We start from the raw sequence: 5000 nt of genomic DNA, 5'->3' as shown, positions 1-5000 counted from the left end.
AGCACAAGCAATAACACACCGTTTAGGCATCTTTGCGTATGTTTAATGAAAACTATCTGCAATATGGCCATCGGCGAGGAAAAATCCATAAATTAGCTGCACCGTTTTATAAGCCGCATGGTGCAAAGTGTAGGGGGAAAAGTAGCGGCTTGTAGTCCGGAATTGACTTTAGTTCTTTACTAACACTAAAGATGCTATCACGCCATCGCTTCTCACGCCCACTTTGCACGACTGCATTAAACGAGCCGTTTGGAACTTGCTCACAGTTGAGTTTTTCAACATTTTGAACAACCCCATGAAGTGAATGATATCTCTTTATCTACCTTTTTGTGGCAAAATATACGCTATTGCCTCTCAGCCCCTATTTGAGAAGCACTGAGTAAGTAAGTAGCATTCTGTGTGTGAGACAGAGGGACCACTACAGCAAGTACTGTCACGGAGTTGGCTGGTTGTCGGTGTGATCACAGGGTGCAGAGAAGGCAGACGGTGTGCAACAGAAGGTTCCAAGCAGAGTATCAAAAGCAAAGCGCTGTCAACCACAAGTGAACATGCAAATGATAGCCACGAGCAGGAGAAGAAATGCAAAACATCAACTGCACAACTCTGGTGTTGTGCACTCAACTCTGCACCAGCGTAGTGTGAGAAGCAGCGCGGGAAATATTCCCTTTTAATCAACTTCTGGTCCTGACTCCGCTAACACCTGGTCAACGATTTCTTTTTTCAAATTGGGGGAATTTGTGTATAGGCTAGGTTTTATAAGTTCGAGTATTTTCTCACGAAATGAACATTCAGGATCTCTGACGACACATAAAGGATGGAAGGGTAGACAGATAGATACACTGTTAGACCCATACATAAATGGACCGATACATAGATGGACAGATACATACTGTAGATGGACAGATACATAAATGGACCGACACATAGATGGACCGACACAGAGATGGACCGATACATAGATGGACCGATACACAGGTGGACCGATACATAGATGGATAGATACATAAATGGACTGACACATAGATGGACCGACACATAGATGGACAGATACATAGATGGACCGACACATAGATGGATAGATACATAAATGGACTGACACGGAGATGGTCCCACACATAGATGGACCAATACAGGACCGACACAGAGATGGACCGACACATAGATGGACCGACACAGAGATGGACTGATACATAGATGGACCAATACATAGATGGACCTACACATAGATGGACCGATTCATAGATGGACCGATACACAGGTGGACCGATACATAGATGGATAGATACATAAATGGACTGACACATAGATGGACCGACACATAGATGGACCGACACATAGATGGATAGATACATAAATGGACTGACACATAGATGGACCGACACATAGATGGACCGACACATAGATGGACAGATACATAGATGGTCCCACACATGGATGGACCAATACATAGATGGACCGACACATAGATGGACAGATACATAGATGGACCAATACATAGATGGACCGACACAGAGATGGACTGATACATAGATGGACCAATACATAGATGGACCGACACATAGATGGACAGATACATAGATGGACCGACACAGAGATGGACTGATACATAGATGGACCAATACATAGATGGACCGACACATAGATGGACAGATACATAGATGGACCGATACATAGATGGGCTGACACATAGATGGACCGACACATAGATGGACAGATACATAGATGGACCGATACATAGATGGACAGATACATAGATGGACCGATACATAGATGGACCGACACAGAGATGGATCGACACATAGATGGACAGATACATAGATCGACCGATACATAGATGGACAGATACATAGATGGACAGATACATAGATCGACCGATACATAGTTGGACCGACACATAGATGGACAGATACATAGATGGACTGATACATAGATGGACCGATACATAGATGGACAGATACATAGATGGACTGATACATAGATGGACTGATACATAGATGGACCGACACAGAGATGGATCGACACATAGATGGACAGATACATAGATGGACTGATACATAGATGGACTGACACAGAGATGGATCGACACATAGATGGACAGATACATAGATGGACAGATACATAGATGGACTGATACATAGATGGACCGACACAGATGGACAGATACATAGATGGACCGACACAGAGATGGACAGATACATAGATGGACCGATACATAGATGGACCAACACATAGATGGACAGATACATAGATGGACCGATACATAGATGGACCGACACATAGATGGACAGATACATAGATGGACAGATACATAGATGGACAGATACATAGATGGACAGATACATAGATGGACAGATACATTAATGGACCGATACATAGATGGACCGATACAGGTACATAGATGGACAGATACATAGATGGACAGATACATAGATGGACCGATACAGGTACATAGATGGACAGATACATAGATGGACAGATACATAGATGGACAGATACATAGATGGACAGATACATTAATGGACCGATACATAGATGGACCGATACAGGTACATAGATGGACAGATACATAGATGGACAGATACATAGATGGACCGATACAGGTACATAGATGGACAGATACATAGATGGACAGATACATAGATGGGCTGACACATAAATGGACCGATACATAGATGGACAGATACATAGATGGACAGATACATAGATGGACCGATACAGGTACATAGATGGACAGATACATAGATGGACAGATACATAGATGGACAGATACATAGATGGACAGATACACAGATGGACAGATACATAGATGGACAGATACAGAGATGGATCGACACATAGATGGACAGATACATAGATGGACCGATACAGGTACATAGATGGACAGATACATAGATGGACAGATACATAGATGGACAGATACAGAGATGGATCGACACATAGATGGACAGATACATAGATGGACTGATACATAGATGGACAGATACATAGATGGACCGACACATACTGTAGATGGATAGATACATAAATGGACCGACACAGAGATGGTCCAACACATAGATGGACCAATACATAGATGGACAGATACATAGATGGACTGATACATAGATGGACAGATACATAGATGGACTGATACATAGATGGACAGATACATAGATGGACAGATACATAGATGGACTGATACATAGATGGACAGATACATAGATGGACAGATACATAGATGGACCGACACATAGATGGACCGATACATAGATGGACCGATACATAGCTGGACCGATACATAGATGGACGTCAAAAGGGACACACAAGTGCTGCTATAATGATTGACATGTATTTTGTCCAATGATGCATTGAGAAGCCAGCCAATGAGAGCGCAGGAAGGCGGGACTTTGACACAAAAGCAAGTCCCAGAGAGCAAAGTCATGCATCCAGCTCTGATGTCAGAATCCAAATTGCACAGAATCGGTTCTGTATCGGGTCAAGTGTGAAAGGTAGCTGAGGTCCAAGGTTAAAGTTGATCACTTTATCTTCTAATAATGCTCAATCCTTCTTTTTGCACTCCAAATGACAATTATTGAAGCATTTATTGAGCCTGCTCACAACAAGTTGGCCTCTTCAAGCGCTGATATCGTTTTGGACTCAAACAGGACTGGACTCGGCAGCCGCGCCACCAGATCTGCGTGGCATTGGTCTCCGATAGAAAGATGGCAGCCGGTGGCTCCAAGTGTTCCCCGCCATAAATCCCAAGCGATTAGAGGACAGGAGTGAAGATTAGAGCGTATTTCACGTTCATTAATTAGACTCTTGTGCTCTGCTTGATTCCAGACCGTAGCTCATAAAAGGCGAAGTGCAGCTCCTGCAATGTTCTCACGCCGCTTTCATAACTCACGCCAGCGTCTCCTATTCTTTGGCGCTGGGATAAAAGGAGCCGTGGCGGTTGCTACAGGGCCGTCTGTCTGCCAATAGCGAGGTGTGCTACATGACCTCATCATACAGCTTTGGTGCTGCTCCATCACAGGCAGTATCGCACAGAAGCAGTTTGGAGCAGGACTGCAACTCAACGCACCGATTATGTAGGTCTAGCTTGTGTGCTATTGTGTGCTTAGCTGTTGTGTAGCTGCAGTTATTAGGATTAGGATTAGGGTTAGGGTTAGGCATAAAGAAAAAGAGTTGGTTAGGGTTAGGGCTAGGGTTAGGGTTGGGGTTGGGGTTAGGGTTAGGGTTAGGGTTAGAGTTAAGGTTAGGCATAAAGAAAAAGAGTTGGTTAAGGTTAGGGATAGGGTTAGGGTTAGGGGTGGGATTAGGGTTAGGGTTAGGGTTAGGATTAGGATTAGAGTTAAAGTTAGGCATAAAGAAAAAGAGTTGGTTAAGGTTAGGGATAGGGTTAGGGGTGGGGTTAGGGTTAGGGTTAAAGTTGGGGTTGGGGTTAGGGTTAGGGTTAGGGTTAGGGGTTAGGGTTAGGGTTAGGGGTTAGGGTGAGGGTTGGGATTGGGGTTAGGGTTAGGGGTTAGGGGTAGGGTTAGGGTTAGGGTTAGGGTTAGTGTTAGGGTTAGGGTTAGGGTTAGGGTTAGGCATAAAGAAAAAGAGTTGGTTAGGGTTAGGGTTAGGGTTGGGGTTGGGGTTGGGGTTAGGGTTAGGGTTAGGGTTAGGATTAGGGTTAGAGTTAAGGTTAGGCATAAAGAAAAGAGTTGGTTAAGGTTAGGGATAGGGTTAGGGGTGGGGTTAGGGTTAAGGTTGGGGTAGGGATTAGGGTTAGAGTTAGATTTGGGGGTTGGGGTTGGGGTTAGGATTAGGGTTAGGATTCGGATTAGAGTTAGGGTTAGGCATAAAGAAAAATAGTTGGTTAAGGTTAGGGATAGGGTTAAGGGTGGGGGTTGGGGTTGGGGTTGGGGTTGGGGTTAGGGTTAGGGTTAGGGTTAGGATTAGGATTAGAGTTAAGGTTAGGCATAAAGAAAAAGAGTTGGTTAAGGTTAGGGATAGGGTTAGAGGTGGGGTTAGGGTTA

This window comes from Nerophis lumbriciformis, linkage group LG14 (assembly GCF_033978685.3).
Source record: "Nerophis lumbriciformis linkage group LG14, RoL_Nlum_v2.1, whole genome shotgun sequence".
NCBI lineage: Eukaryota > Metazoa > Chordata > Actinopteri > Syngnathiformes > Syngnathidae > Nerophis > Nerophis lumbriciformis.
Note: the sequence above shows the minus strand (reverse complement) of the source record.